This window comes from Tamandua tetradactyla, chromosome 9, assembly GCF_023851605.1.
Source record: "Tamandua tetradactyla isolate mTamTet1 chromosome 9, mTamTet1.pri, whole genome shotgun sequence".
Taxonomy (NCBI): domain Eukaryota; kingdom Metazoa; phylum Chordata; class Mammalia; order Pilosa; family Myrmecophagidae; genus Tamandua; species Tamandua tetradactyla.
In genome coordinates, this window is record NC_135335.1 from 113,310,378 (window position 1) to 113,333,368 (window position 22,991).

A 22,991-nucleotide genomic window follows, 5' to 3' on the forward strand; every position below is an offset into this window, starting at 1 on the left:
ATGTGGCCTCTCTCTATAAGCCAACCCGGCAAGCAAACTCACTGCCCTCACCCTCTCTACGTGGGACATGACTCCCAAGGGTATAAACCTCCCTGGCAACATAGGACAGAAATCTTAAAATGAGCTGGTACTCAGTATCAAGGGATTGAGAAAACCTTCTCAACCAAAAGGGGGAACAGAGAAATGAGACAAAATAAAGTGTCAGTGGCTGAGAGATTTCAAACAGAGTTGAGAGGTTATCCTGGAGGTTATACAGCTATCCCCTTTTTAGTTTAAGGTGTATTAGAGAGGCTAGAGGGAAGTGCCTGAAACTGTAGGGCTGTGTTCCAGTACCCATGTTCCTTAAAGATAATTATATAATGATATAGCTTTCGCAATGTGAATGTGTGATTGTGAAAACCCTGTGTCTGATGCTCCTTTTATCTACGGTACAGACAGATGAGTAAAAAATATGGGTTAAAAATAAATAAACAATAGGGGGAACAAATGTTAAATTGAGTAGACTGAAAGACTAGTAATCAATGAAAGGGAGTGGTAAGGGGTATAGTAATAAAAAAATTGGGGGAACAAAGGTTAAAATGTATTGGGTAGGGCGGGCCATGGTAGATCAGCAGGCAGAGTTCACCTACCATGCCAGAGACCTGGGTTCAATTCCCAGTGTCTGCTCATGCAAAACACACACACACACATATGTTTGCTTTCTATACAGGATAAATGGAAATACTAGTGGTCAGTGAGAGGGAGGAGTAAGGGGTATGTGATGTATGAGTTTTTCTTTTTATTTTTCTGAAGTGCTGCAATGTACTAAGAAATGACCATGGTGATGAATATACAACTATTTGATAATATTGTGAGTCACCGATTATATACCGAGAGGAATGTTTGTATGTTAAGAATGTTTGTGTTTGTATGTTGTATTGTTTTGTCAGTAAAAATATATTTTAAAAAGGAGCTCGTAGAAATTCTATATGGTATAGCCACAAAATCATAATTTAAATTACTGTATATTTCACAGTGATAATGTTATGATCAATTTTCCCTACTGACTGAGCATTAACTTTTGTGTTTAGTTTTTAGACAAAATAATCAGTGACATAGCAAACACCATTTTATTTGTCTTTACCTACTCATGCTTTCATTTCACAGGATGTGTGTTTTGAATTTTAATACAGAATGCCAGATTCCATTCTAGAAACATTCCTATAATCAATGAATAATAGCAAAAGGCTTTATAACTATAAACTCTTCCAAAGCTTTTGCCAGTCTGATGACTATAAACCAATATTTCATTTTAAATATTGTACAGCAAATTTAATAAGAGCTCAATCTTCATAGCTAGAAAACTTTATCTTTTCTAATGAAGTGCTATTTGAAGTTTCTCAATGATAACACTACAGAAAACTTTCCAAGCCAACTGCTATTCAAGTGAGACCTCTAACAAGAACAGGTCTTCCTACATGTATTTCATATGCCCCTCAAGGATGAAATCATTTCAACAAATGCAATGTACAGGTTCTAAGAATATAAATATTTTTAAATTCCTCCTGCTGTGGAAGGTTCTGGGACTGGCAACCCTAAGTTAGGTGGGTACTCAGCAATAGGGCAGCCTGTGTGTTCACTGGTACTAGGTTGAGGAGTGACTGTAAATGATGATCATAAGAGTAATACATATTAAAATTTCCCTAAGATACAATTTCATATTAATCAGATTAGTACAAATCTCAAAACTGCCATATATGCCATTGGATTGGTTGTGGGAAAACAGGTACTCTTATACAATGTCGGTGTTCTAGCTTGCTAGCTGCCGGAATGCAACACACCAGAGAAGGACTGGCTTTTAATAAAAGGGGATTTATTTTGTTGGTTCTTCAGAGGAAAGGCAGCTAACTTTCCACTGAGGTTCTTTCTTACGTGGAAGGCACAGGATGGTCTCTGCTGGTCTTCTTTCCAGGCCCCTGGGTTCCAACAACTTTCCCCAGGGTGACTTCTTTCTGCATCTCCAAAGGCCTGGGCTGAGCTGCAAGTGCTGAGATGAGGAATGCCGAGCTGCTTAGGCTGTGCTACATTGTGTTCTCTCATTTAAGCACCAGCCAATTAAGTCAAATATCACTCATTGCAGCAGACACGCCTCCTAGCCGCTGCAGATGTAATTAGCAACAGATGAGGTTCAGGTACCATTGACTTATGTCCGCAGCAACAAGACTAGTTGCTTGGCTCACCTGGCCAAGTTGACAACTGAATCTAACTAACACATGTCCACCCCTTGTCAACTTGGCAACTTCTAGCATCACCTTAAACAGGTGCAAAAACTTCTCTTCTTCCTGTGGGCCTGTGAATCTCAAAACAAGTTATCTGATGCCAATATGCAAAGGAGGATAAACAGTGGATCCACAGGGAGAAACTGGAAGAAAAACCTACAGGCAAACACCATTGGATTTCAAAGTCTGAAAGTCACTTATCCTTCGGCTGTAGAAAGTGGCAGTCCCACCCCTTCCAAGGGCCTGTGCAGTGGCCGGCCTCTTCCCAAATCAACCTCGGGGAACATCAAGGAGACCACCTCTCGGCTCCACTCTCTCCAGGTATCAGGGCCACCCCTGGGCTCTCTGCCATTTCCAGGGCACAAGCTCAACCCCTCCATGTGTGGCAGTCAGGCTCTCCCAGTCCCCCAAGGAGCGTGCTCTGCCTTCTCCAAGGCCTGAGGCTACACAACTCTTCCACTGCAATGAGAGGGGAGACTCACCCTAGCCCTTCAGGGTAAACGCACCCTCTCCATGTATATGGATGGGTCCACTCTCCTGGCCGAGGTTTCTTAAAGGCTTCAGACCTGAGCTTCCATGGTTCTTACTCTGCAAACTCCAATTTTTCCCTTTTGTGTCCTCCTTTGCCAAGATTGGCAGTGGTTCCATTTACACCAACAGTCTCTTCAAGCCCTCCAGGACTTCTCCATAATTCTCTTCATGGTTCCTCCAAAATCTTCCCTTTAGCCATCCAAAAACTGTTCCAACATATCTGGTATTTGCAAACCGCAGCAGCACCCCACTCTCCGGTACCAAACCTGTTCTAGTTTGCTAGCGGCTGAAATGCAATATACCAGAAATGGAATGGCTTTTAACAAGGGGAATTCAATGAGTTGTTAGTTTACAGTTCTAACGGCAAGAAAATGTCCCAATTAAAGCAAGTCTATAGAAATGTCCAATCAAAGACATCCAGGGAGAGGTACCTTGGTTCAAGAAGGCCGATGAAGTTCAGGGTTTCTCTCTCAAATGAGAAGGCACATGGTGAACACAGTCAGGACTTCTCTCTCAGCTGGAAGGGAACATGGCGAATATGGCGTCATCTGCTAGCTTACTCTCCTGGCTTCTGGTTTCATGAAGCTCCCCGGGAGGTGCCTTCCTTCTTCATCTCCGAAGGTCACTGGTTGGTGGACTCTCTGCTTCAGAGTGTTGCTCTCTCTCTCTGAATCTCTCTCTCCAAAATGTGTCTTCTTTTATAAGATTTCAGAAACTAATCAAGACCCACTCAAATCGGTAGAGACATGTCGTCACCTAATCCAGCTTAATAACCACTCTTGACTAAATCACATCAACCAGGGAGATGATCTCATTACAGTTTCAAACATACAGTATTGAATAGGGATTATTCTACCTTTAAGAAATGGGATTTATATCAAAACATGTCTTTTCTTAGGGGGCATGCTTCCTTTCAAACCAGCACATTCCACCCTTTGGCCCCTAAAAAAGACATGTTTTTCCCATATATAAAATACATTAATTTCATAACAATATCAGAAACCTTAAACCTTTCAGTAGCAATACAATGAAGTACAAAATTAAAGACAGTATAAAATCTCATCAAGTCAGTTACAGGAATGGTCTGTCCTAAGGCAAAATTCTCTCCATTTGCTCTGGACCTTTGAAAAGTCATAACAAGTTATTTGCTGCCAACATACAAAGGAGGAACATTCATAGGATACATATACACATTTCACAGGGAGGAAGGAACACAGGGGTCACCAGACCCAGACAGTTTCAAAAACTTGCAGGGCAAAGTTCATTAGATTTCAAAGTCTGAGAGTCATTAATCCTCAGGGATTTAGAAAGTGGCAGTCCCACCCTTTCCAAATGCCTACACCTGCCTCTCTCTGAATGCAACCTTGGGGGATATTGGGGAGACCACCCTTCTCTAGGCTCCACCCTCTCCAAGCATTGGGGCCGCACATGGGCTCTCTGCCATCTCTGGGGCACACGCTCAACCCCTCCATGTAGTGGTAGCCAGGCTCTCCCAGTCCCCCAAGGAGCGTGCCCTGCCTTCTCCAAGGCCTGAGGCTGCACAACTCTTCGACTGCAATGAGAGGGGAGACTCATCCTCGCCCTTCAGGGTAAATTCACCCTCTCCATGTATATGGATGGGTCCACTCTCCTGGCCAAGGTTTCTTGACTTCAGACCTCAGTCTCCACGGTTTTGCCTCTGAAGTTATTTTTCCTCCAATGTGTCCCTTCTCTGAACCCCTCAGTCCAGACTGGCAGCGGCTCTGTTTATACAGGTCCCACAGCACTCTCGTACGCTTTCTATGCAGTAGTGTTGGATCATGCCCATCAGACATAAGGAGTTTCCACAAATTTTTCCTGGAAAACTCCATGTCCACTTCTGACTTTCTCTGAAATGGCTGACTGGTTTCACATCTGGTCAAATTCTCATACAGGGCTCTATTTTCTGGGTTCTCCTTTTCTGTAGGCCCAGGATTTTCCGGGACCTCAATTTCTCATTTCTTTTAACTCAAGAGTTCAGTTTTCAGCTTATCTCTCTCCTGTCACATTTCACTATAAGCTGGAAGGAGAAACCAGGCTGCACTTTTGACATTTAATTTGGAGATCTCCTCTGCTAAATATCCAAGCTCATGGCTTTTCAAATCTGCCTTCCAGCCAAAGCCACTAGTTAATTTTGCCAGATTACCTGCCATTTTGAAACAAGGATTGCCTTCCTTTCAGTTTGCAATAACACGTGCCTCATTTCTCTCTAAGGCCTCATCAGAAGTATCTCCAGACTCTACGCTTCTACCAACAGTCTCTCCAAAGCATTCTATGCCTTCTCTATCAAGCTTCTCACAACTCTTCCAGAATCTTCCCCTTATCCATTTAAAAAGCCGTACCCCACTTGGTACCCCACTTCTGGTACCAAATCTGTTCTAGTTTGCTAGCTGCCAGAATCCAAAACACCAGAGATGGACTGGCTTTTAATAAAAGGGTATTTATTTTGTTGGTTCTTCAGAGGAAAGGCAGCTAACTTTCCACTGAGGTTCTTTCTTACGTGGAAGGCACAGGATGGTCTCTGCTGGTCTTCTTTCCAGGCCCCTGGGCGCCAACAACTTTCCCCGGGGTGACTTCTTTCTGCATCTCCAAAGGCCTGGGCTGAGCTGCAAGTGCTGAGATGAGGAATGCCGAGCTGCTTAGGCTGTGCTACATTGCGTTCTCTCATTTAAGCACCAGCCAATTAAGTCAAATGTCACTCATTGTAGCAGACACGCCTCCTAGCCAACTGCAGATGTAATTAGCAACAGATGAGGTTCACGTACCATTGGCTTATGTCCGCAGCAATAAGACTACATATGCTCACCTGGCCAAGTTGACAACTAAATCTAACTAACACAGTTGGTGAAAATACGTAACTGTACAATCACCAGTGAGGGAATTTTGGCAACATCTAGTGATATTACATAGGCCCTTTCCCTTTGCCTTACTAAACACACTGCTAGGAATCAATCCTCAAAATACACTGGCAATTATTGAAATAACATATGAATAAGTCTATTGTCTATATGAGCAAAAGAATGGAAATAATCCAAATTTCTATCAGTTTAAGAAGGGGAGACAATATTTGGAAATGACATATCAAATAAAGGTCTAGTATCCAGAATTTATAGAGATTGTTCAACTCAAAAACAAAAAGACAGCTAATCCAATTACAAAATGGGAAAAACACTTGAACAGACACTTCTCAGAAGAGGAAATACAAATGGCCAAAAGGCACATAAACAGATGCTCAAGTTCCCTGGTCATTAGAGAAATGCAAATCAAAACCACATTGAGATATCATTTCACACCCACCAGAATGGCCATTATGAACAAAACAGAAAATGACAAGTGCTGGAGAGGATGTGGAGAAGGAGGCACACTTATTCATTGTTGGTGAGAATGTCAAATGGTGCAACTGCTATGGAAGGCAGTTTGGTGGTTCCTCAAAAAGATGAATATAGAATTGCCATATGAATGCAATTTCATATGCAATAACATTTCTAGGAATCTACTCAAAGGACATAAGGGCAAAGACACAAACGGACATTTGCATACCAATGTTTATAGCAGCATTATCTACAATTGCAAAGAGATGGAAACAGGGAAAATGTCCACCAACAGACGAGTGGCTAAACAAACTGTAGTATATACATACCATGGAATATTATGCAGCTGTATAGACAGAATAAAGTTATGAAGTATGTAAAAACATGGATGGACTTTGAGGACATTATGCTGAGTGAGATTAGCCAAAAATAAAACGATAAATACTGTATGGTCTCACTGATATGAATTGACATTAGTGAATAAACTTGTAGTATTTTGTTGGTAACAGAGACCATCAGGAGATAGAATTAGGGTAAGATATTGGGTAACTGGAGCTGAAGAGACATACATCGTGCAACAGGACTGAATACAAAACTCAGAAATGGACAGCACAATACTACCTAACTGTAATACAATTATGTTAAAACACTGAATGAAGCTGCATGTGAGAATGATAGAAGGAGGAGGGCTGGGGGCACAAATGAAATCAAAAGAAAGACAGACAATAATGATTGAGATGGTATAATCTAGGAATGCCCAGAGTGTATAATAACAGTGACTGAATGTACAAATTTTAAAAAAGTTTGTGCATGAGGAAGAACAAAAGAATGTCATTACTGCAGGGGACTGAAAATAGATGGTAATTAATATTTTAAAATTTCACCTTATGTGTGAGACTAAAGCAAAAAAGGTTTATTTGGTACAAAATTTATATTTTGACTAGTGCAGTTCCTAATATAACTTATGTAGATAGCTTGATTGACTACCATAAGTACTTGGAATCTTGGGTAGGCCATGAGATTTTGTTGGTTTGCCCAGAGTGATGCCCCAATGAATCCCAGAGTGATTTGATCAGTGAGTGGAAAAGTATTTGCAAAGTCCCCTTCGGGGAATGGTGAGAACACAGAGAAACTAAACTTGCCCAAGTTGGATTCTTCATATTCTCACAAGCAGTGTGGATGGCCAAGGCTATAGGCTGAGCCCCCAGTCTTGGGGTTTGTTCATATGAAACTTAACCCCACAAAGGATAGGTCAAGTCTACTTAAAATTTAGGCTTAAGAGTCACCCCCAACAGAGCCTCTTCTGTTGCTCAGATATGACCTTTCTCTCCAGCCAACACAACAAGCAATCTCACCACCTCCCCCTGTCTACGTGGGACATGACTCCCGGGGGTGTGGACCTTCCTGGCAACATGGGACAGAAATCCTAGAATGAGCTGAGACTCAGCATCAAGGGATTGAGAAAAACCCTAGAATGAGCTGAGACTCAGCATCAAGGAATTGAGAAAACTTTCTCGACCAAAAGGGGGAAGAGTGAAATGAGACAAAGTGGCAATGGTTGAGAGATTCCAAACAGAGTCGAGAGGCTATCCTGGAGGTTATTCTTACACATTAAGTAGATATCCCCTTGTTATTCAAGATGTAATGGAGAGGCTGGAGGGAACTGCCTGAAAATGTAGACCTGTGTTCCAGTAGCCATGTTTCTTGATGATGACTGAATAATGATAAAGCTTTCACAATCTGACTGTGTGATTGTGAAAACCTTGTGTCTGATGCTCCTTTTATCTACCTTGTCAACAGACAAGTAGAATATATGGAATGATAATAAATAATAGGGGGAGCAAATGTTAAAATAAATTTAGTTTGAAATGCTAGTGCTCAACGAAAGTGAGGGGTAAGGGGTATGTATGGTATGTATAATTTTTTTTTTCTGTTTTCATTTTATTTCTTTTTCTGTTGTCCTTTTATTTCTTTTTCTGAATAGATGCAAATGTTCTAAGAAATGATGAATATGCAACTATGTGATATTGATTATATATGTAGAACAGAATGATCATACGTTAATGTTTTTATTTGTTAATTTTTTTAAATTAATAAATAAATAAATTTTTAAAAAAAAAAGAAAGAAAGAAAGGAATCACCCCGGGAAAAGCTGCTGAAACCCAGAGGTCTGTAGAGAAGGCCAACAGAGATCTCCCTGTGCCTTCCTACATAAGAAAGAACCTCAGTTGAAAGTTAGCCGCCTTTCCTCTGAAGAACTAATGAAATAAATGCCCTTTTATTAAACCCCCCCAAAATAAAATAAATTAAAAATAAAAAAAGGGGTTAATTAACTACAATATATCCACGTAACAAAATCTTATAGAGCTGTTAAAAAAATGGTGGTAGTGCAGGAGTAGGATCTCTACATACTGATTTAGAAGAATTCCATGATCATATTAAGTAAAAAAAGCAAAGTACAAAACAGTGTTTATAAAGAAAGAAAATAGGAAAAGTACGAATGAATACACACACAAACACTTCAAGTTTCGTAAAGAAATAAGAATAAACTAAAAAGCAATAAAACAATTGTTTATGGTGGAAGAAGGGAACAAGAAAAAAGGGACAGGGATAAAGCTAGACAAGGGAAGTTCAGTGGTAGAATTCTTGCTTGCCATGAGGTCTGAGTTCGATTTCTGGACTATGCAGTTCCACACCCCCACCCCTACTGAATTTTTTTTTCAACAAATGATGCTGCAATAATGGGATAGTCACATGGGAAAAGAACAAAATGTGACGCCCACCCCCACTACCACACACAGCATACCAAAAAAAAATCATACTGAAAAAATGAACTTGTCAGGGGCATAATGACAAAGCAAAAGAATGGTTTTAAGTGGCTTTAAAATATTGGTATTTGTCATGGTCATGTTCATGTGTCAACCTGGCCAAGTGGTGGTACTTGTTTGTCTGGTTGGGCAACTGCTGGCCTGTCTGTTGCAATGAGGACATTTCATAGAATTAAATCATGATCAGCCAAGGTGAGTGTCTTCTGCAATGAATCATGCTTAATCTAATCACTGGATGCCTTTTAAGGAAGATTCAGAAGAGACAGGCTCTTTTCCTGCTTCAGCTGGCAAGTCTCTCCTGTGGAGTTCATCCAGACCCTCCACTGGAATCATCAACTTCACAGCCTGCCCTATGGATTTTGGACTCTGCATTCCTATGATCACATGAGACACTTTTATAAATTTTATATTTGCAAGTGTTTCCTGTTGATTCTGTTTCTCTACAGAACCCTAACTAATACAGTATTATTATGAGCAAAACTGAGTATATTTTCATACTTGGCCTGGTTATTAGATAGTGGTAAATAACTACTTAACCGAGTTAGGTTTAATAATAATTTGGCTACATTTAAAGTCTTTATCTGCGAAAGATACATACTGAAATATTTATGGATGAAGTATTATGATATTTGCATTTATGTAAAATACTATAGCATGGGATGGTCGGTGAGAGAATAAAACAAGATTGGAAACTTTCAGATGAGGACCAAGAATGGGGATACTTCTTCCTATTACATCCATTAAGTACAATTCAAAACTAGATTTTAAATATAAAACAATGACTTTGTTTTACATTAAAACATTTTATAAAAGTCATTTTATAAAATGAAAAGAAGACAGACAAAGCTTGGTACCCATGGGATGACATAGTGATGAGTTCCTTTTGCCTCACATATCTTGAACAAGGTGATGGAGAAGCTAGCAACTTGAAAATGCCAACAGAAGTAGACAAAAAAAAAAAAGCCCCAACCAAAGACTGCTCCCTCCAGCCAAAGGAAAGGAATAAGTAAGAAAGACAACACTTTTAGATAACGTGGTAAGTAGAGCAACAGCCTACCCAAAGATGTCCTAATTTTTGGAACTCATGAATATTAGGTTGCATCATAAAAGGAAATCAAAGTTGCAGTTAGAATTAAGGTTGTTAATCAGCCAACCTTAAGATAAGGAGATACTACTGAATTATTCAAATAGACCCAATGTAATTACAAGGGTCCATGTAAGTGGAAGAGGTAGGAAGAGTCAATGTCAGAGTAATATGGTATAACAAGGACTCCACTTGCCAGTACTGGCTTTGAAAATGGAAAGGAGCCATAAGACAAGGAATGTGGTAGCCTCTAGAAACTAGAGAAGGTAAGAAAAAGGGTTCTCCTCTCAATTATCCAGAAAGGAAAGCAACAATGTTGACATTTTGATTTTAGCTCAGTAAGACCCACTTCACCTCTTACATCAGTACTGTAAGAGATAATAACTTTGTACTGTTCTAAGTCACCAAGTCTGTGTAATTAGTTACAGCAGCAATAAGAAACTGATACTAACATAACCACTTAACTCATCCAAACACCACAGGAAAAAATTCCACAGCTAAACCTGTCAGCCAAGTCCGAATGGAAAGCCTAGATTTTCACCAAGCTTTAAAGACATATCTCCCCCACAAACCTCTACGACACCAGGGTGGTATCAGAGAAGATAGTGAGGGAGTTGGGACTCACATTCTAGTCCAGCATTATCAAGCCTGGGGAGTGGTGGCCACATGGGGATGCTAGACTTCTACCCCTCCCCAACGGTAATGTGGCATGCTTCTCCTTTCTCATCAGGGTCAGAGGAGGCTGAGTGAGAGGCTGAAACTTTTATTACCATTCAGTCGTAATGAAGCATTCTTCTTTCACCTGCATTGTGAAAGGAGAATGCCTCTACCTCCCAGCCAGGGTGGTATCAATAGAGTCCTACTGAGGAGTCTGAAATTGTATCTCTGCCCGTCAGTAACAAGGCATGACTGACTGTACCCCATCATCACTACACATCCATCCAAGTTGTTAAAGGAGACTGGGGAACGTGAACTTTAACTATGACCTGTGGGCAATGAGATATGTCCCACTTCCTGGCTAGCCACAATGTTAGAGGAAATCTATTAAAACAGAAGACTGAAATCATATTCAGAATCTCATGGCATAATATCTAAAATGTCCATAAGACAATGAAAACTTACTTGATATACGAAAACTGGGAAAATGTAAACTTGAACGAGAAAAGAAAATAACAGATCCAAACCCCAAATGACACAAAAGTCAGAAATAACTGACAAAGATTTTAAAGCATTCATCATAAAAGTGTTTTAATAAACAATTAAAAACATGCTTTAAACATGTGAAAAATACAAAGTCTCAGAAAAGCAACAGAAGATAAACTAAATTGAAATTTTAGTACTGAAAATTACAATAACTGAAATAAAAATCTGAATGGATGTGTTCAATGGCAAAATGAAGAGGACAGAAGAAAGAATCATTGAACTTAAAGATACAGTAGAAATTACCTAGTCACAAAAGAGAAAACAGGTAACAAAAACTAAGCAGAACCTCAGGGACCTGTATGTCTATAACAAAATATCTAACATCTGTATCATTGGAATCCTAGGAGAAGATAAAGAGAATGGAGCAGAAAAAATATTCAAAGAAATAATGGCTGAATTTTTTTCAAATTTGGCAAAAGATATAAAACTACAGATAAAAGAATCTGAGTGAACCACAATTAGATCCACACCAAGAGATATCATAATCAAACTCTGAAGGGTAAAGACAAAGAAAAAAATCTTCAAAGCAGCCAGAGAAAAACAATGTCTTCCCTATAGAGGAAACAATTTGAATGACTGCATATTTTTCATCTGAAACCAGGGAGGCAGAAGGAAATGGCACAGCATTTTTCAAGTGCTAAAAGAAAGAACTGTTAAGTCAGAATTGTATGTCTACCAAAAATATCTTACAGGAATGAAGGAAAAATTAAGACATTCTCAGACAGAAAAACTAAGAGAATTTGTCATCAGCAGACCTACCCTAAAAGAATGGCTAAAAGACATTCCTGACACAAAAGGAAATAAAAGAAGGTATCTTGGAACATGAGGGAAGAAAGAAAGAACAGAAACAGAAAAACATGGCCTCAAGCTGCCACTCCTACAAGTCACAAGGAAATTCACTCTGCAACAACCTGAAGGAGCATGGATGTAGTTTCTTTCCAATCAAGCCTTTAATGAGAAGCCTAGTCCTGACTCTCACCTGGATTATATCTCCAGATCTCCAAGCAAAGGACCTACCTAAGCTGTGCCTAGATTTCAAACCCACATAAACAATGAGGTAATAAATGTATGTTGTTTAAGCTATGTAAAAAAGCCAAAACAAGATCTTGGAAATGGTGATACTTGTTGAAGCTGCTGTTTGGATCCCCTGGGGTTCATTATAATATTGTTGTAACTTTTAAGTTTGAAAACTTATATTATTGAAAAATACATAAATAGTCAAGGGGATAAAAGCCTATTTTAATAATCTTGTTCAATGAGGGCCTGAAGTAAATCTGAGGAACTGTGGCTCAGTATTTAGTGTCTGATACATGTGAAATATGAAAAAGAGTCTAGGAGGACTCTAAATTTTTAGCTAACCAGATAGATTCCACTCCAGCGTCAGGGAGTAAAGAGATCAATTCATAAGCCTGAGGAATCTGTACAACATTTGGTAAAAAATGTCTAGCAGATTGAGAGAGATGAGTCTGATATTACAAAGAAGCCTGGTTTTTATAGAGACTTGAAGTCATTAATATAAATATATAACAGGAGCAGAAAATATAATATATGTAAGTGGAATATAAATGTATATCAAAGTATATAAAATACATTTATATATGTGTGTATATAAGTATATAAAAATACACATACAATATGCAGCATGTAGAGCAAGAAAAGAAGAAAATGGAGCAGTCCTCTAGAGAATACCAACACTTAACAGCTGAGTATGAGGAGCCTTTGAGATTCTCAGGTATTGTATCAAGTGTGCAATAGGGAGAATACCAACACTTAACAGCTGAGTATGAGGAGCCTTTGAGATTCTCAGGTATTGTATCAAGTGTGCAATAGGATATACAGTTTAATGAAAATTAAAATCACCATTGTATATCAATATATGCCCATCAGAATTGCTAAAATAAAAAAGAACAATGATAAATGGAAGTGAATATGTGAAACAACAGTGGATACAGGAATGAATGTGGTAATTAAAACAAGTATATGGGAGACTTCCAGGAAGACAGCCAAATAGAGTAGGTTGAGTTCAGCCCTGCTCCACAGAAAAGTTAGAGAAGTGCCGGACGGTGACTGACATGGCGATTCTAGGTGCAACTAACCTGGGAGAGCCTTCTGCACCACAAAGGACAGCCCTGGTTGCAGAGGCCAAGGAACTGAGAGGCAGAAAGCTGAGACCTGGCACAGAGCCGTGAAACCTGTGGGGGTGCAAGGACAGGAGACGGGAACTAGGAAGTAAGCCAGGAAGTGTTTCTTGAACGTGCTACCCTCATTAGTGCAACCCAACGACCTGCAACTCACCCCACACACCATGAACCCAAACACAGTTACCCGCTCCCATTCACCAAGCGCCCCTGCCCCAGCAGTGCCCCCAGGTGTGTGTATTCGCCCCACACCCCCACCCCAAGTGCAGCCCAACCCACCTCTCCTGCATCCCTTCCAAGCACTACCTCCCCCTCCCCATGCCCAGCAGGCTGTGGCCACACATAAAGGCTAGGGGAGCTAATCTCCATATCTGGGCTACCCTGTACCCCGCCATAGTGTTGCACAGTCTCACTCTGCCCACTCTGAGCTCTGTACTTTATGGCACTCCTAGATCCACACATGCGTTTGGGCACTCAATCACTTCCTTCAGCGCTGGGAAATTCAGTTCATGGTACTCCTGGACCTGCTCATGTACACATGCCCCTAATCACATCATTCAGTTCTAGGAACGTCAGTTTATGGCAGTTCTAGAACCATGCATGCGCTCAGCCCTCAGTCACACTTACCAGCTCTGAGAAAGTGCTGACCTGCACTGATGGGTCTCATCTACCCCCAACAAATGAAGTGATGGCACCAACCTGCTGCCACAGCTCTATGCATGCACACAAAGGGCCCTGTGCTCTAGACCAAAGCACACCAGGGTTACGCCCCCAGCCAGACCAGTGCACCCACACAGCTACATCCTCCCTGTGACAAGCACCAGTGTAAAATCCCCAACATGTGCCTATACCTGCACTGAAAAAAATCAATGCAAAGTTATTGCCTGCCCCGAACCCTGATCCCTGCTGCACATCCATCTCACAAGCACAAAATCAACTGAAAGAAATCAGCTGCCAAAGTAAATTAATCAACATATTTACATTCGACGAAAACAACTGAAGATCACAAAGCATTTCACAGTACAGACAGATACAGCTCTGCCTGATGAACAAATGAAAACACCAAAGGAGACACAGCCATTGGAACAACTAATCAAAGATGTTCATATCACTACTTAATAAGATAAATGAGATGGCAAGTGACATAAAGGAGATCAAGAAGACAGTAGAAGGCTTCCAGGTCAAGATGGCGGCTTAACAACGTGCGCGTTTTAGTTCGTCCTACAGAACAACTGCTAAATAACCAGAAACAGTACATAACAGCACCTGGGGCCACATCAGTGACCAGACACACAGCGTACCCCAGTCTGGACCAGCTGGACCAGCTGCGAGCACCCCCCAAAACCGTGAGTTCCCAAAGCTGCGGCGGCCAGCGCCGTCCCCCACAGGCCACTTCGCAGGAGGGGAAAGGAAAGGACTTTACCAGCAGCAGTGACTGGGCACAATCAAATGCCAATTGTGGAACTAATTAACAAATTCTAACTACTAAAAATAGGCCCCCAGCTTAGGTAAACCCAATCAAAGTGGAGGTTGCTCATTTTTGCCCCGGCACCAAGGGGGCAGGACTGACAGAAAAAGGGGGAAAAAAAAGAAGGAAACAGGTTTTTGTGGCTGTGTATCTACAAAGGCTTGACTGCCTCTGGATACAGCGGCAGGACTTTTCAGGCTGCAATTGCCCCAGGCATAGGCAGAAGTGAGCTCTTTTGGGGGCTTTTCTGGAGCCTGTGCCTTCCCCAAGGGAGGGGTGAAGGCCCACCCAGGTGGAATCCCTCCATCAAGGAATTCAGACATCAGTGCTTGGTAATCCGAACCCATTAAAACCAGCCTACAACCTCTCCTCTGTCTCCAACAACCCCCCAGCCAAAGATAAAGGTACCGCATCATCTTATGCTGGTGGGACCTGCAGTCAGACAAGCGCCACATACTGGGCAGGATAAGAAAAACAGAGTCCAGAGACTTCACAGGAAAGTCTTTCAACCTGCTGGGTCTCATGCTCAGGGAAAACCGACGCAGGTGACTCTTTCCTCCTGATAGGAGGCCAGCTTGGTCTGGGAAAATCTGGCTGGGGTCTATAATATCTAAGCAGACCCTCCTAAGTGTGTGGGGGGGAAAGGTACCACACAAGCAGGGCAAGAAACAAGAAAACAAGAACTGAAAAATTCTTCTCTGTTAAACAAAACCTAAGCTAAAGGTTCAGATAAAGCTGAACAGAACAACAAATTCATCCAGCAAGAAAACCCTAGATAAAAGAAGTGAAAGCAATCTCCAGAATAAACTCATTAAGGTAATTAAATGCCTAGACGCCAGCAAAAAATAACAAATCACACTAAGGAAATTGAAGATATGGCCCAGCGAAAGGAACAAACCAACAATTCAAATGACATACAGGAGCTGAAACAACTAATTCAGAATATACGAACAGACATGGGAAACCTCATCAAAAACCAAATCAATGAATTGAGGGAGGATATAAAAACGGCAAGGAAGGAACAAAAAGAAGAAACTGAAAGTCTGAAAAAAATCACAGAACTTAGGGGAATGAAAGACACAGTAGAAGAGATGAAAAAAACAATGGAAACCTTCAATGGTAGATTTCGAGAGACAGAACATAGGATTTCTAAACTGGAGGATGGAACATCTGAAATCTGACAAGAAACAGAAACTATAGGAAAAAAATGGAAAAATATGAGCAGGGACTCAGGGAATTGAAAGACAATATGAAGCGCACGAATATATGTGTTGTGGGTGTCCCAGAAGGAGAAGAGAATGGAAAAGGAAGAGAAAAACTAATGGAGGAAATTATCACTGAAAATTTCCCAACTCGTATGAAAGACTTAAAATTACAGATCCAAGAAATGCAGCATACCCCAAAGAGAACAGATCCAAATAGACATACTGCAAGACATTTAATAATCAGAATGTCAAAGGTCAAAGAGAAAGAGAGGATCTTGAAAGCAGCAAGAGAAAAGCAATCCATCACATACAAGGGAAGCCCAATAAGACTATGCGCAGATCTCTCAGCAGAACCCATTGAGGCGAGAAGACAGTGGGATAATACATTTAAATTATTAAAAGAGAAAAACTGTCAACCAAGAATTCTATATCCAGCAAAATTGTCCTTCAAAAATGAGGGAGAAATGAAAACATTTTCAGACAAAAAATCACTGACAGAATTTGTGACCAAGAGACCAGCTCTGCAAGAAATACTAAAGGGAACACTAGAGACAGATACGAAGAGAGAAGAGAGAGGTGTGGAGAAGAGTGTAGAAAGGAAGACTATGAGTAAAGGTAAAAGGAAGGAAAATTAGATATGACATATAAAATCCAGAAGGCAAAATAGTAGAAGAAAGTACTACCCATACAGTAATAACACTGAATGTTAATGGATTAAACTCTCCAATCAAAAGACATAGTTTGGCAGAATGGTTTAAAAATCAGGACCCATGTATATGCTGTCTCTACTCAAAGGTCACGAGGCCAAGGACACAAATGGACATTTACATGTTTATAGCAGCATTATTAACAATTACCAAGTGATGGAAACAGCCAAAATGTCCATCAACAGACAGTTGACTAAACAAACTGTGACATTTACATAAGATGGAATATTATGCAGCTGTAAGACAAAATAAAGTTATGAAGTATGTAACAACATGAATGGACCTTAAGGACATTATGCTGAATGTGATTAGCCAGAAACAAAAGGACAAATACTGCATGGTCTCACTGACATGAACTGACGTTAGTGAATAAACTTAGAATATTTCCTTGGTAACAGAGACCATCAGGAGATAGAAATAGGGTGAGATATTGGGTGATTGGAGCTGAAGGGATACAGATTGTGCAACAGGACTGAATATAAAATCTCAGATATGGACAGCACAATACTACGTAACAGTAATGTAATTATGTTAAAACACTGAATGAACCTGCATGTGAGAATGATAGAGGGAGGAAGACTGGGGACATAAATGAAATCAGAAAGAAAGATAGATGGTAAAGATCGAGATGGTATAATCTAGGAATGCCTAGAGTGTATAATAACAGTGGAATATACAATGTACACATTTAAGAAATGCTTTTGCCTGAGGAAGAAGAAAGGAATGTCATTATTGCAGGGTGTTGAAAATACATGATAAATAATACTTTAAAATGTCACCTTATCTGTGAGAATAAAGCAAAAAATGTTTATGTGGTACAAAATTTATATTTTGACTAGAGCATTTCCTAATATAACTCATGTAGATAGTTTGAGTGAATGTCATAAGTACTTGGAATCTCAGGTAGCATATGAGATTTTGTTGGTTTGTCCAGAGTGATGCCCCGATGAATCCCAGAGTGATTTGATCAGTGACTGGAAAAGTATTTGCAAGCCCCCTTCGGGGAATGGTGAGAGTGGGGAGAAATTGAACTTCCCCAAGTTGAATTCTTGATATTCTCACAAGCAGTGTGGACAAACAAAGCTATAGGCTGAGCCCCCTATGTATGTATAATCTTTTTTTTCTCTGTTATCGTTTTATTTCTTTTTCTGTTGTCTTTTTATTTCTTTTTCTAAATTGATGCAAATGTTCTAAGAAATGATGAATATGCAACTATGTGATGATATTAAGAATTACCGATTGTATATGTAGAATGGAATGATCTCTTAATGTTTTGTTTGTTAATTTTTTTAATTAATAAAAAAAGTTAAAAAAATAAAAATAAATAAATAAATAAATAAAAAAGGAAAAAAAAAGGAGATAGTAGAAGAGCATAAAGAGGAATTTGAAAGAATAAATAGAAAAATAGCAGATATCACAGCGATTAAAGACCTTGTTGACCAAATAAAAAACATATAAGAAGCACACAATACCAGATTTGGAGAGACAGAAAAAAGAGTAAGTGATATAGGGGACAGGATAACTGACTTCAAAGACTCAAAACAGCAAGTGGCAAAAAAGACAGAAAAATTTGAATTGGATCTCAAGGAAATGATAGGAAAAACAAAGTACACAAATGAAAGAATCATTGGTGTTCCAGAAGTAGAAGAGAGGCGTAAAAGGCTAGGAACAGCAACTGAGGACATTATGGGGAAAAACTTCCCAACCCTTATAAAGGACATAAATATTCAAGTCAAAGAGGCCCAGTGAATTCCAAACAGAGTTAATCCAAATAGGCCCTCCCCAAGACACTTACTAATCAGTCTGTCAAATGTTAAAGAGAAGCAGAAAATCCTGAAGGTGGCAAGAGAAAAACCATCTACTACATACAAGGTAAACCATATAAGATTGAATTCAGACTACTCAACAGGCACTATGGAGGTGAGAAGGCAGTATGATACATTCAAGATCCTTAAAGTAAAGGAATTTCAGCCAAGAATTCTGTACACAGGCAAATTGTCCTTCAAAACTGCGGGAGAGATTAAAATTTTCACAGACTAACTAATCCTGAAAGAATTTGTCAACAAGAGAGAGCCCTACAAGAAATACTGAAGGGAGTTCTGCCAGTTGTTAAAAAAAAAAAAAAAAAAAAAAAAAAACGGCAGGAGAGGGAGGTCTGGAGGAAAGCACAGAATTGAACAGTACCAGCAAGGGTAATTAAGGATAAAAAGAGATAGAAGGAAAAGAATGTATAGATCTGACAAATAAAATAAAAAAGATAAGATGGTGGATTCAAGAAATGCCTTTTCAGTAATTACTTAGCTAACAGACTAAACTTACCAATTAAAAGATATAGATTGGCAGAATGGTTAAGAAATATAATCCATCTATATGCTGCTTACAAGAGACTCATCTTAGACACAAGGATACAAACAGATTGAAAGTGAGAGAATAGAAAAAAATTTTCGACGCAAGTTGTAACAAAAAGAAAGCCGGAGTAGCTATATTAATATCAAACAAAATAGACTTTAAACGTAAAGACATCATAAGAAACAAAGAAGGACTACTAGAGCTAATAAATGAGTACAGCAAAGTAGCAGGTTACAAGATCAACATTCAAAAATTTGTAGCATTTCTATACACTAGTAATGAACAAGCTGAGGGGGAAATCAAGAAACGAATCCCATTTACAACTGCAAATAAAAGAATAAAATACCTAGGAATAAATTTAACTAAAGAGACAAAAAAACCTATATAAAGAAAACTACAAAAAACTGTTAAAAGAAATCACAGAAGACCTAAATAGATGGAAGGGCATACCGTGTTCATGGACTGGAAGACTAAATATAGTTAAGATGTCAATCCTACCTAAATTGATTTACAGATTCAATGCAATACCAATCAAAATCCCAACAACTTATTTTTCAGAAATAGAAAAACGAATAAGCAAATTTATCTGGAAGGGCAGGGTGCCCCGAATTGCTAAAAACATCTTGAGGCAAAAAAACGAAGCTGGAGGTCTCGCGATGCCGGACTTTAAGGCATATTATGAAGCCACAGTGGTCAAAACAGCATGGTATTGGCATAAAGATAGATATATCGACCAATGGAATCGAATAGAGTGCTCAGATATAGACCCTCTCATCTATGGACATTTAATCTTTGATAAGGCAGTCAAGCCAACTCACCTGGGACAGAACAGTCTCTTCAATAAATGGTGCCTACAGAACTGGATATCTATATGCAAAAGAATGAAAGAGGACCCGTATCCCACACCCTATACAAAAGTTAACTCAAAATGGATCAAAGATCTAAACATTAGGTCTAAGACCATAAAACAGTTAGAGGAAAATGTTGGGAGATATCTTATGAAACTTACAATTGGAGGCGGTTTTATGGTCCTTAAACCTAAAGCAAGAGCACTGAAGAAGGAAATAAATAAAGGGGAGCTCCTCAAAATTAAACACTTTTGTGCATCAAAGAACTTCATCAAGAAAGTAGAAAGACAGTCTACACAATGGGAGACAATATTTGGAAATGACATATCAGATAAAGGTCTAGTATCCAGAATTTATAAAGAGATTGTTTAACTCAACAACAAAAAGACAGCCAACCCAATTACAAAATGGGAAAAAGACTTGAACAGACACCTCTCAGAAGAGGAAATACAAATGACCAAAAGGCACATGAAGAGATGCTCAATGTCCCTGGCCATTAGAGAAATGCAAATCAAAACCACAATGAGATATCATCTCACACCCACCAGAATGGCCATTATCAACAAAACAGAAAATGACAAGTGCTGGAGAGGATGCGGAGAAAGAGGCACACTTATCCACTGTTGGTGGGAATGTCAAAGGGTGCAACCACTGTGGAAGGCAGTTTGGCGTTTCCTCAAAAAGCTGAATATAGAATTGCCATACCACTCAGTGATACCATTGCTGGGAATCTACTCAAAGGACTTAAGGGCAAAGACACAAACGGACATTTGCACACCAATGTTTGTAGCAGCGTTATTTACAATTGCAAAGAGATGGACACAGCCAAAATGTCCATCAACAGACGAGTGACTAAACAAACTGTGGTATATACATACGATGGAATATTATGCAGCTTTAAGACAAGATAAACTTATGAACCATGTAATAACATGGATGGACCTAGAGAACATTATGCTGAGTGAGTCTAGCCAAAAACTAAAAGACAAATACTGTATGGTCCCACTGATGTGAACCGACATTCGAGAATAAACTTGGAATATGTCATTGGTAACAGAGTCCAGCAGGAGTTAGAAACAGGGTAAGATAATGGGTAATTGGAGCTGAAGGGATACAGACTGTGCAACAGGACTAGATACAAAAACTCAAAAATGGACAACACAATAATACCTGATTGTAAAGTAATCATGTTAAAACACTGAATGAAGCTGCATCTGAGCTATAGGTTTTTTTTGTTGTTGTTGTTGTTTTTCTGTTTTTTGTTTGTTTTTGTCTCTCTGGTTGTTTTTTTTTGTTTTTTTGTTTGTTTTTTTTTACTATTATTATTATTACTTTTATTTTTTTCCTCTATATTAACTTTATATATCTTTTTCTGTTGTGTTGCTAGTCCTTGTAAACCGATGCAAATGTACTAAGAAACGATGATCATGCATCTATGTGATGATGTTAAGAATTACTGATTGCATATGTAGAATGGTATGATTTCTAAATGTTGGGTTAATTTCTTTTTTTTCTTTTTTTCCGTTAATTAATAAAAAAAAAAAAAGTATTGAGGGATGAGAGAAAAAATATGAAACTATTAAATTTTACCACTGGGAAAACCCCTGGTATTGTTCTGGAGTAATAAAAATATTCTAAAATTGATTATGGTGATATATACACAACTATGTGATGATACTGTGAGCCAGTGATTGTATACTTTGGATGGTTTTTGTGATGTGACTGTATCTCAATAAAATCAGAAAAAAAAAAAAAGAAACAAAGAAGGATACTATATACTAACTAAAGGGTAAATTTACAAAGAAGACATAACAATCATAAATATTTATACTCCCAACAAAGGACCACCAAAACACATGACACAGACATCGGGAAAACTGAAGGGAGCAAAACATGTTTCAATAATAATAGTAGGAGACTTCAATACACCATCCTCCTCTATAGATAAAACAACTACTCAGAAGATCAACAAAAAAACAAAGTTAAATAACTTGATAAATGAATTAGACCTAACAGACATATATAGGTCATTACACCCCAAAACACAAGGATATATATTCTTCTTTAGTGCTCAAGGAATGTTCTCCAGGATAGATCATATGCTGGAGCACAAAACAGGTCTTTATAAATTAAAAAACACTGAAGTTATTCAAAGCACTTTCCCTGATCACAATGGAATGAAGGTGGATATCAATAACCACCAAAGAATGAGAACATTCACAAACATATGGAGATTAAATAACACACTCTTAAACAACCAATGGGTCAAAGAAGAAATGGCTAGTGAAATTAGTAGTATTTGGAGATGAATGAAAATCAGAATACAACTTATCAGAACTCATGCAACATGGCAAAGGCTGTGCTGTGAGGAAAATTTATTGCCCTAAATGCCTATATTGAAAAACAAGAAAGAGGAAAAATTGAGGACTTAACAGCACACCTGGAGGAACTTGACAAAGAACAGCAAACTAACCCCAAAGCAAATAGAAGACAAATAGATAAAAGAAGAGATAAATGAATGGGAGAACAATAGAAAGAATCAATAAAACAAAAGTTGGTTCTTTCAATAAATCAATAAAATTGATGGGCCACTCGCAAGACTAACAAGGAAAAATAGAGGATGTAAAAAAAAAAAAAACTCAGAAATGAGAAAGGGTACATAACTACAGACACAGAAGAAATAAAAGAAATCATAAAAGGATACTATGAACAACTATGCCAACAAACTAAACAACTTAGATGAAATGGACAAATTCCTGGAAACATACAAACAAGCTACACTGACTCAGGAAGAAATGGATCTCAACAAACCAATCATAAGAAAAGAGATTCAATAAGTGATCAAAAATCTTCCTACAAAGAAAAGCCCAGGGCCAGAAGGATTCACAGGGGAATTTTATCAAATATTCCAAAATGAACTAATGCTAATCCTGCTCAAACTATTGCCAAAAAATGAGGGAAAAGGAACTCTACCTAACTCATTTTATGAAGCTAGTATCATTTTAATACCAAAAACTGGGTAAAGACGCTATAAGAAAGGAAA

General features: G+C 38.9%; 1 protein-coding gene across 5 annotated transcripts in view; it reads right to left on the reverse strand.

The window, feature by feature from the left end:
• Positions 1-22,991, reverse strand: part of CENPK (centromere protein K) — a 161,451-nt gene that overhangs the window by 118,004 nt on the left and 20,456 nt on the right. The window lies entirely within an intron of this gene.